Below are 12,142 nucleotides of genomic sequence, written 5' to 3'. Positions count from 1 at the left end.
CAAATGCCTATATTCTTTCTAAATTATCTCAAATGTGTATTAATGAGAATTAAATTTATGAGAACTTAACACATAGTATAACCACGAAAAGCAACAAAGATATACATAGTTTATTTGGACAAAAACTATATATAGCATACAGACAAAAATAAATGCATACTTGATTACATAGAAACAAAAAAAAATTATTCTCTCCTAATACCTCCTAAATGAGCACTTAAATTTTGGTAAATAATAGCATTTTTATTAAAGTGTGTATTTAAACATTCCTATTATATAATTTCTATGGCCCCAAAATGATACATTTGGGTAATATACCGCTTCTTATTATCTTTTCAATTGATTAAAAGTATCCTCTTTTTTCTACCTCAGAAGCTGTTGTGGAAGTAGTGCAGCATCTGGTGAAGAGACAGAAACCAGCCCCAGGCGTGCCACAGGAAGGCACAAGCAAGGACATTCATCCTCGATCCCACAGGACGGCCAAGTGTAAATGTAAGTGTGAGGAACGGCACAGGGCAGTGGGGCGGGCCTCAGGAGGAGTGGGCAGGTCACTGTCCCGGAGCACAAGGGTGGTTGGCAGACACTCAGGTGTCCCGCCTACCTGCACGTTCTATCTCCCAACCCCATCTCCACCGCTGCAAAAGCCTTGAGACCATTGCTAGTAATAATTTTTAGGTTTTAAAATCCCCAATAGTAAAATACATGTGCAGAGTGTGATTCTAGCTGATTTTTAAGTTGAATAGAGTCCTAAAATAATCATTTCCATAGGACCTGATAGGTATCCAAGTGCTCTCCAGATGCTAGCTGCTAGATTTTGCAGAGGAAAATTGCTAACTTAAGCTTCTTTTCATGATTCAGCAGAGGGTTTTAAGTAATAAAAGAGCTGGAGATTTGTAAAATAAATAATTCCAGTGCTAATGGGAAAATTAAAATAATCTTATCATCTTCCAGTCATGTCTATATGTGTTTTTCTACCATTATCATATTTCTCATAATTGGGCCAATATTTTCTCTGGCTGATATTTTATAGTTTTATGTTATGAGCCATAATGAAGAAATGATTCCTTTCAGATGACTGAAGTGATAGGTACTAAATTTTCCTAAAGACAATCTAGGATGTATGAAACAGAGCATAATATAACAAATATGGTTTTATTCACATGTGATATTGAATATATCCACAGTGAAAAATAATAATAATAACAGCATGCCAGAATCCCTTTATTCCTTAATCTCTCAGTAGAAGCAATAAAAATATAAAGTACATCATTAACTTCTGAACTTTTATGGGGGAAAAAAAAAACACAACATACCATCCATTTCTGACAAGTAGACATTATCTCATAGTATCCACAGCCATCTTATGCTTATTACTATTGCCTGGTTTTAAGTGTGACTTTTGGACACGTAACTCAGTATTTCCTAATATATAGTAGTACAATGACTTTTTAGAGTCTATTAATTTTATTTGTAATTGAAAGAATGAATTGTTAAGATTCCTTAGATTTTTGTATTCTTGTCAAGCCCTATAGTTAATGCCACATAACCACCCCCTGTCTAGAATGAATCCCATTCAGAGTTCCTGGAGAAATGCAAATAAATTAATGATTTTACTAGGGTATTACATTTTTAATATAGGTAGCACTAATTATTTTGGCTGGATTCCATCAAAACCAGATGCTCTCCAAATGAAATATTTACAATGCAAAACTATTGAATAAAAAATACATGCCCATTTAAGCAGCAGGTTATAGGATTCAAACCAATCATGAAATTTGGAGAAGTTGATGAAAGAGGCCTGATGTGGGTTACATTCATAATGTGAGGGTAAGGCTGTGAACTCAATCAAAAGAAACTAGAATTGTTGCAACTGGTTTGGCTTCTGTATTTCTTGTAACAAAATATTGCTGCCAAGGGCATTGATGGGCTCACCCAGTAAAAAATTACAATAATAATGTTAAACTAAATCATAAAAATGCAGAAGGTGGTTATTACAGGGCAGAGGAGAGGAACTGCTTGTAAAGTTATAGTGGAAATATCAAAAATACGTTTTATAGAACTTTTAAAAAATTAAGCACTTTGTTTTTAAACTAGGGTGCAAAAGCAATAAAATGTAAAGGCTACTCAATAAACTCATTCAGTGCTCAACAGCAATGATTCAGCAACTAAAAATAAAAATCTTGCTTATTCAACAAGGACATCAATTCAGGCAGGCCTGAAGATTATATATGATAATTTTCTAGTGAAAATTACCAGCTGAAAGTTATTTTTAAGAAGAAATTTTGACTGAAAAAAGAATAAAGAACTTTTTGTTTTGTTTTGTTTTTAAAGATGACCGGTAAGGGGATCTTAACCCTTGACTTGGTGTTGTCAGCACCATGCTCTCCCAAGTGAGCTATCCGGCCATCCCTATACGGGATCCGAACCCGTGCCCTTGGTGTTATCAGCACCACACTCTCCCGAGTGAGCCACGGGCCAGCCCCATAAAGAACTTTTTGAATGTATGTCTTTTTCTCAGTGAAAATGAACTTGGCCTGTGCTTAATTTCACATAGCGTAAAATTCTAAATATGTAGTTTTTAAGTTCTATGGAGAAATTCATTTGAAACAAATGCAGAAAATGGAATTTAAATATGAATACCATGATAGACATACAATTAGGGAAATGGAAATAGATAATTATGACTAATCCTCTGTGTGCCCTCCAAAAGTATAGAATGTAACTTTTTAAGTTATTTTTGAATAATCTAAAAATTTCTTTGACTACCTTTTTACCTTCTGGAATGATATAGACATTTTGGTAGACAGAGTCCATATTTTTCCTCAAGTTAAAAAAAGATTTCCAATTGAAAATTATCATAGAAACAAATTCCTTCACCTGTTAAAATACCTAATATGCATCACAAGCAGTAAGCATTGGGTTGAACCGAATTATTCCCACTTTCTGTTCTGACATTAATGTGTCTCATAGATTCACACTAAAGAGGTGGTGTCTCACACATGGGAATTAATTAACTACATCTGTAACCAAAAATAAACATGGAAAATCTGATGAATTGATCCGTATCTGTTTCATTCATCAAGCCCACTATGGAAGGGCTTTCTTGTGGTTGTTCTATATTTTGGATATAAATAGTGTAGGGAAACCACAGTTTAATTTAGAAGTTGTTTGAAACTTCGAAGAGCATGGGGTTTATATTATATGACAGCAGTAAAGTCCAATCTTTGATGGCTGTAATTCTGAGTAAATAAGTACATACATATCCTGTATGTGTAATTTGACTGCAGACCATTATGACAGTGGCGAAGAAGACCCTAACTGTTCAATATGGAATTTACTTCTTACTGCCACTCTCCTCTTTCCTCAATTTTTTAAAATAAAAATACTTTTATTTAAAATAATAATAATAATAATTTTTTAAACTAGCTTGGAAAGAACAGCCTTTAGCTGAAGCAGATGGCTGAATGTCAGAAGCCCCAGATTCTATCCTTGATTCTCCTACTAACTTGGAATGTGGCCTTGGGCAAGTCATGAGAGTAAATCTACAATAAAAGAGGTAATAATGCCTTACATGTGTATGGTGCTTTATAATCTAACAGAGTACTTTCACATGCAATATCTTATTTAAGCTTCCACACGTCTCCTGAGAGGAGTATGACAGTTATTAACAACACCACCCATTATAAAGACTAGGAATTTGAGACCCAGAGAAACTAAATAATTTGTTCATAGTCACGTCAGTATCAAAAGTCAGAGCCAAGAACAGACATAGTCTAAGATTCCGGGCTGGTCTTTGTCTTTCCTCTACACCACATTGCCACCCTCTGGTGCCTCCAATCATAGCAAAGCAGGAATGACTGTAGCTGAGCCGTCCTGTATGGTAGATACTTAGCCACATGCGGTTAGTGAGCACTTGAAATGTGGTAGTCCCAACTGAGAGGTGCTGGGAGTATAAAAAACACACCAGCTTTCTAAGACCAGGTACAAAGAAAAAATAGTGTAGAATATCTCATTAATACTTTTTATATTGACTGTATATTGAAACGATATTTTCAATACCTCGAGTTAAATAAAATTAATAGATTTAAATATATTAATAAATTATTAAATATATAAATATATTAATAAATACAGTTCGTAAAATTAATTTCTCCTGTTTCTTTTTACTTTTTTAATGTGACTACTAGGAAATGTGGAGTAACATATGTGAGTCACATTGTGTTTCTACTAGAGGATTCCCTTGTTCAGAGCCCACACACAGTACTGATTTCACAGTACTGGACTTATTTATGCACCTGTCTTGCTATGGCTGACACAAATTCCCTAAGCTGCTGTCAAACAGAGTGCAATGTGGATTAGCAACAGTGATTCAAGCATTCTCATATACCTTCTATATGATGGGAAAAGTCAGGCTTCATTAGTTGACGCCTTAAATTGCTCATTCATTAAAAGGTTTCATTTTATACTTGCTGAATACTTGAAAGGCTTAGAAGTAAAAGTGCCATGGAAAGAACTATAAATTATTTACGGCTCTATAGCGCTCCTTATTTTAAAAGGTTCCCATTAAACATTATGAATGAATAAGTCATTGGACTGTTAGGTTAATACAGGTAATATAAAATAATAATTATTTATAAATTTGTTATGTAGTTAATTTTATTTCCCCTACCAAGTCTTTAAGATATTTTATATGTAATCTCCAAAGAAATAGCTTATTCCTGTTTTGAAAAACCTAACCAAAGTTCTTAGGAAAAGTGTGTTCTTATTTAGAAGAAAAAATATAGAGAGATTTAAAAAAAAAAAAAAGCACAAATCACTAAAACCTAACATCTATTTAGCATTTACCATGTGGTCTCAAGCACCATACCAGTTAGACCAAGATTAGCTCACGTAATCTTCACAGAGCTTTGAAACTCAGCAGCAGAGAACACAACCGAATCTCGTAACCATTACTGCCTCTTACTTCAATGCTATTTGAAGTCACAATGCATAATACCATGATAGTATTAGAATATGTGGAATTGATTCCATTTTATTCTTTTCAACTCCACAACTGTTTATCTAGCAAATATAATGGACCAGGAACAGCTCTAGACACTGAGAGAATATTGAGCAATAAGATTGGAGCTCTGCTCTCAAAGAGTATACAAATTTGTAAGCTTGTGATCATGTTTTTGAAAAATGCAACCTTACAAACCACAGTAAATAAAGGGGGAATTACTATTCATGTTCCAAAGGCCTTTTTTCTGTTACAACATAAGTCTTTATAGTACCATTCCCCAGTGTGTTAAAACTTACCTATTGTTTATAAAGGAAAGATCTCATGTAAATGAAACTATGCATATGAATTTCAGAAGTTTACTTTCCCTTCTGTATTATACACACTTGTAAGAAAGTGGGCTGAAATTACCTTAGATCTTTTCTGGAACAAGAAGGAATGAAAGCCAACAAACAAAGGAGACCTAGATTAAAATGGCACTAAAAATCACACACAATAGTGAAAACTAAAGAGTTTTATAACTTTTTATACAATAACAATAATAATAATATGTTATCTTTGGAGGTAGAGATTTAAAATTATGTATACAATATAAGCTAATTATATTGATTTTTGAAAGAAGATTTCAAAATAGAATGTATAACTTGTTGCCAATTTCTTAATGTTCATGCTTACCTATAATAAAATAAAAAGAAAAATATTAACAATAGTCAACCCTGGGTGGCAGAATTTTAGATAGTTGTATGTCCTTATTTACACTGTTCTGTAAAATTGTCAAAATAAACATGTATTGCTTTTATAATAGGTAAACAGAAAAGTTATTTTAATCTACTCCAAAAATTGATTCCAAACAGGAAAGGCAATAATTGTTCAGGAAGAATAAAATGCAAATTTTGTTCTCAATCATAAATTTTTTTTTAAATAATAATGTGTCTTATAGGGTCCTCTTTCCAGGTGTTAGTGCTCTCCATTTGATCCCAGATAAAGCAACCCATAGACTATTCAACTTCTCTAGACAAGCAAGGTAAAAATTGGGTTGGGTTTTCTAGATTTTCTTGAGAAAGCAGTTCAGTCTCAGCTATGAACAAGAGTTAAAGATCAAGGTTGTAATATGAGCCCCTAAAGCTGAAAGTTGTTATTGTAGCAATCAGAAAAGCAAAGCATCTTGTAAAGTGTACCTCTTTCACCTTAAAACAAATTTGCCATCAATCATTTCTAATGGCATCTGCTTAAAATTGGCCTTACTACTAACCCCTAAAATATCATGTGGAAATATATCATATAAACACATGTTTGAGCTGGGTAGGATCTTAGCAATCCTAAAATGTCAAATATAGAACTATTTAGGGATCCCATTTAAAAATCCATGGAGAAATTCATGGAGAAGTCTGGTAACTTCTTTTATGAAAACAACACTAAAACTTTACTACATAGAAAATTCTAAAATGAGTTCTTTGTGTCATTTAACCATTAAATCATAAATCCACAGACCATTAGAGCTGAAGAGAGCCTTGTAGATTATCTCATCCAATACCAATATTTTGCAGATGAGAAAACTAAAGAGCAAAAAATTATTTTCTCAAGAAAAAGTAAAATCGCTCAAAACTATCCCAAAGAATTGGGAACATCTGGAATCTTACCTAGGAAGAAATGGATATTTTGGATCCTACCAGAAGTTTAACTATAACTTGAATTTTTAGTTTGTTTGTGGGCACTCTTGTGTAATGAAGGAAAGATGCTAATGCTGACTGTGAAAAGCACATTCACAGTGAAGGCTTACAAAGTAAAAGCTATAAATACATGAAAGCCAATGGTTTCAGACCAGGTCATTCACTCCTTACTCAGCTTCCTTTCTTCAGTAAGTCAAATAATTGAAATGAGCTTTCTTTGACACTTTTCAGACACAGTTTGTCGACTATCCTGAAAAATTGGCTGCTTCCAAAGTTGCTGATAGACTGAAGCATAATGAGACATTTATTCCTTGAGTTAAAAAAGAATGTCAAAATCCTCCTGATTTTATGCATTTATAAAAAATATGCTTATAATAAAATTATATGTATTAAGAATATATTCCTCATCCCCCATAAATACATACTTACTTTGCATTATGGAGATTATCCTGGAAGAAATAAACCTTAAAAGTCTTGTTCTAAGTTCAATGTCTATCTAAGAAATGGAAATAGCAACCTCTGATTTTAAGGAAAATAGAAAAAACTAGAAAATAGAAAATGGACAGTGTATGCATGTCCACCGTCATCTGTAAAAAAGAGGTAAGAGTAGACTCATGCAAAGCTGCTTAAGGATTAAATCAATTAATCATGGATGTAAAATGTGCAGTACTTGGCACATACTTAACATTCCATCAATGCCTACTGTTATTAGTGTCAGTAATATTATAATTATTAATAACATGGTAACTCCTCCACTACACCCTTCCCCTCAAACAAAATTCTTGTGATTCCCCACAATTTCATGGCTCCATGTCCTTATACTTGCTGATTCCTGTTTCCAAATGTCCTTTACCTACTTCTTCATCTGGTAAACTTCTACCCATCACCCGAAATTCAGCTTTGAAATTTCCTCCTCTTACCTGTCTTCCCTAATCCCTAGTTGCACTCACCTCTTTCCCAAAGCACTCTGCATGTACTCTCTCCTAGCAATTGAGAAGGTGATAGTTTAGACTTGATACCCCCTCATTCCCACCACACACACAGACACACCCACACACACACACCTACACACACACACTGGACTGCAGGGAACGCATCATACTCAATTTTGTATCCCCATAGAAATATCTATTAAAATGAATAAGCAAACTCCTGTATAAATAAATAAGAGATTTTTTCTCTTCTTGAATAGGTATCAGGCTAGAATGTGTACCTGGTAGCATATTTAGAGCAGAGACAGGGGAGAAGGGCATAGTGGGAAAATCTGGGACATGCAACTTAGCAGCCGTGGAGCCTGGCTCTGCCACAAGCCTAATGCTGTGACTTTCAGTGAGTCACTTTCCTTCTCAGCAAAATGAGAGGGCTGGGCAAAATATTCTCTGAGGACCCTTCCAGCGCCAACATTTATATGACGCTAAACACTGGTTTATCTCGTGGTTCTCAAACTTTAGCAGGCATCACAATCATCTAGAGGGCTGACTGATTCCTGGTCAGCATACTTGAGAGTGCCCAAGAATTTGCATTTTTAACAAGTTCCCAGGAGATGCTGCAGCTGCTGCTGGTTGGGTGACCACACTTTGAGAACCGCTGATTAATCTTCTTGGGGGTTTTTTCTTGGTTTTGTTTTTGGTTTTTTGTGGCTGGCTGGTATAGGAATCTGAGACCTTGACACAGGCCAGCCCTAATCTTAACACAGGATCCTGACACTGTCCTGTCATTATCTGACTGAAAGCATTCCTGATACAGAAATTCAGGACAGGATATACAGGCAGGTAAACCAGGCTTCTGAGAGGCTGCTGTCAAAAGGACTGGAAACTATGGGTGAATCCCAAGAGCGACCACAGAATGCAGACTTTGCTGACTATAGTTTTGGTAAAGGCTCACCTTGCGTGGAAGGGACCACCTGAGTTCGCAATGTTGTAGGGCACAGAAAACACTGACGCCAGGGTTTGACCCATTGGTTAAAACTTGCTGCAGCTGGTGTCACATGGATCACAATTGCCATCTAGTGATGACTTTGAGTTACTGCACTGAGAGACTACAGAATAAAATGATACTTCCATTTGGAAACTGCTTTTTTTTCTTTACAAAACTATGTTTGAGATGAAAACCCCTAAGAATAAACTGTAATGCACTCTGGTTTTATCTACATTTGTATCTCAGTACTGTAAAAATAAACAGAGTAGTGCCTAGCACATAGTATGTGCTATATATGAGGGTACTTCAAAAAGTTTGTGGAAAAATAGAATTAAAAGACTATGAATATTTCCATGAACTTTTTGAAGCACCCTCGTATATAACTGTTACCATGTTCTGGACACTGTTCTGTGCTTTATATGTGTTCAATTATTTGCAGCAACCCAATGAAATAGATACAACTATTTCCCCCATTTTGGAGACAGGAAATGCAATTATGAGTGTACAAAGCAATTAAGAGACTTGCCTGAGGTTGCCCAGCCAGCACAATGGTAGAGCTGGGATTGAACCTAGACCACTCCTGGGTAGCTGGCCTCTCTTAAATCAGCAATTTAAAACATATTTGCTGAAACAATTGGTAGCTGTAAATAATTATCAGTTCCCAGACATTAGTCTGCACAATTTTATACTGAAGCAATTATTGTTTTTCTGATTCCTCCAAATCAGCTCCTATGCAGTAATTAAAGAAATGTTTCTACCTACACAAAACCTCTGTAATGCAATAAAAAGAACACTGACTTAGAATCAAACTTGGAATTGATTTCCAACTTGCTATGCAAACTTGAACAAGTCACTTAAAGGCTCTGGGCTCCACTTTTTTCATTTACAAAATAGAAAAAATTAAAACATAGCTTACATCGTTCTGTAACTCTCAAAGATGTAGTCTGGGAGTTCTGTAAAGCCAGATTAAATTTTAGACTAACTTCTAGAGTTATCCAGTGAATCGTAAGAGCAAACAGGGAGATCATGACAGTAACAATATTGCTTTTTCTCAAATTGTCCTGTATGTATGAAAGTAGCCAAGACAGCAGATTTGATCTCCTGATCTATTGTCCAGAAGTGCTAGGAGTAAGTAATAACACTCATGGCATTTGCAGAAGTAAAGAGCTGAATCTGGGAGATCCACATTTCTTTTCTCTTCCTGGATGCTGTACTTGACCTGGGTGCCTGAACTCTGCACCCCTGCCTTGTTCCCTGCCTCCTAAGAGTCCTCACTAAAGGACTCCTGCAGAAAGCCATATGTTTGCCAGTGGATTGAGGTCCAACACCCCTTATTCCAGCATTCTTTTATCAGAGATCTTCTTGGATTTAAAAAACAGTTTCCTGATCATCCGTTTAGCTCCTTATCTAAGACGTATCAATTACCAAACTTTTTGTTACCTCAATAGACCAAACACTATAGGATGGTCATCAAAGTTCTAGTGGTTTCTTTGCTTCTGTGTGTGTGTATCATGCTAAGACTTGCTGGCATAAACATAATTAATTCGTGATAATGAAGGAAAATAAACACATAGACAAAGTTACTCATTCAGAGTAATAACTAAAATATAGTAGGGTAAAATATCAGTACCTTACTTTAATAGATTTCTTCGTGTCATTCCAAGTATTTGCATATATTTAATCAGGGTAACCTCAGAATTAGGCTAGATAAGTTGTATTATCAACCCCATTTGAGAAATGAAGGAAATTGAACCACAGAACTATGAAGGAAATTGAAGCATAGAAATTTTAAACAATTTGAAAAACTAAGTGAATGGTTGAGCGTCCATATATTCTAATTATTAGGCCTATGCTTCCCCCATAATTATAGTTTATTTTAACAGTCCTGATATGACTGTCATTGATATTTGAGTTAGAAAAAAGTTCTTTAAGGGCTGGCTAGTTAGCTCACTTGGTTAGAGCGTGGGGCTGATAACAATAAGGTCAAGGGTTCCCTTAGCAGTCAGCCACCAAAAAAAAAAAAAAAGAAAGAAAAGAAAAAAAATTTTCTTTGTACAATATAGTAGAAATAAAAGATTAATTAGACTTTAAGGATAATAAAAACTCTTTATTAATTTAGTCAACATGTGTTGAGGGTCTACATGCCTGGCACTGTTTTAGGTTTGAGGGATTCAGCAATGAATGAGGTCAAAAATGGCTTTCCACCCTCAGAGCTTACATTCTCTCTGGTTGGAGAGAAGGTAAATGAGAAATAAACAAATATGTAACACAATGACTGATAATGAAGAAAAGTCAAGCAAGGTAAAAGGATAGAAAACGATGGGGTCAGGAGACACTGCTTTAAATTGGATGGTAAGGGCAAGCCTTTCTGAGGAGGGGCATTTGATGACAGATCTGAAGGTCATGCAAAGACCTGGAAGGCAGTTCAGGCAGAAGGAACTGTGGGTGGGAAGTCCCAGAGTTGGGAGCCAGCATGGCCTGTTCCAGGACAGCAAGGAGACCACTGACTGGAGCCTGGTGACTAAGGAGCTGGTGTCCAGGAAGAGGGTAGGGCTGGATCGTACAGGTCTTGCAGGCCGTGGTGAGCTGCTCGGAGTTGCCACAACTTGGATAGGGAGCCACAGGACAGATTTCAACAAAAGAATGACAGGACCCTAAATCATCACTGTGCTTTCTCTGGGCAGATTGGACTGCTGCAAGAGTGAGGCAGGGAGTTAAGGGGCTATTACAGGATTGGTGCCCCAGTGAGAGCAACTCAGGATACATTTTTAAGGAAGGGCCAACAAATTCCAAGGAAGTGTGGGTCCTTTGTCAGTCCCCATGTTTAAAGAGAAGGGCTCTTTTTCAACATTTTTCTTCTCTGATGGATACTAATTAGCTATGATCATTCTCACAGATGAAGAAGAATGAAATTCTAGTAGTGTATAAACTCTGTATAGTCAGAGACCTTTCTGTCTTCTTTACTGCTGTGTCCCCAGTGTCTGCCACACACTTAACACTCAGCAAATCTTTTTTGAATGAAGAAAAGATTTAGTAAATTGCTAAATCACAGGGAAAAAAGAAAGAAAGGAACCTTTTCTTTCTACAAAGATACTTCAAAAAGCTTATGGAAAAATAGATTTAGAAGATAATGCAAATCTTTCCATGATCTTTTTGAAGTACCCCTATATTTGTTTCTATACAAAAAGCTACATCGTCAGGTAAAACCTAATAAAAATGTCAGGAGAAGCATATCTCCCTGGTGGAGCAGCCTTTGTCTAATACACTCTTTTTCTCTGGTGTCACAGTTAAGTTATTGTTGCTGGACATGTTTTTATCATTCATTTACACTGACTGAGCATTAACAGATCTTTATCTTAGGTTCCACCAGTTTTTCTGTGGTTTACGTTTCTCACCCATTCTTCATACTCTTTGTTGAGCACTGCCAATCTGAAGAGTTAAACAAAAAACTCAAAAATTGACAGGCTGTCAGCCCCAAAGGTTGGTGTCTTTTGACCGCCCTCCCAATTTTGTGTAAGCATCTGAGATCCGTGTCTAAGATTCCAACTTGCCTTAA

At 35.8% G+C, this 12,142-nt stretch overlaps 1 protein-coding gene across 2 annotated transcripts in view; it reads left to right on the top strand.

The window, feature by feature from the left end:
- The first annotated feature begins 416 nt into the window (after nucleotides 1-416).
- The window catches only part of COL8A1 (collagen type VIII alpha 1 chain), a 53,696-nt gene continuing 41,970 nt past the window's right edge, over nucleotides 417-12,142 (top strand). For both annotated transcript variants that reach the window (XM_063099803.1, XM_063099793.1), the window contains exon 1: nucleotides 417-492. The gene's annotated coding sequence lies outside the window, so the exon portion shown is untranslated. The remainder of the gene's footprint in view (nucleotides 493-12,142) is intronic.

Source organism: Cynocephalus volans, chromosome 1, assembly GCF_027409185.1.
Source record: "Cynocephalus volans isolate mCynVol1 chromosome 1, mCynVol1.pri, whole genome shotgun sequence".
In the NCBI taxonomy this organism is placed as follows: domain Eukaryota; kingdom Metazoa; phylum Chordata; class Mammalia; order Dermoptera; family Cynocephalidae; genus Cynocephalus; species Cynocephalus volans.
The sequence above is the reverse complement of the archived record's forward strand: the minus strand, read 5'-3'. Positions and strand labels throughout refer to the sequence as shown.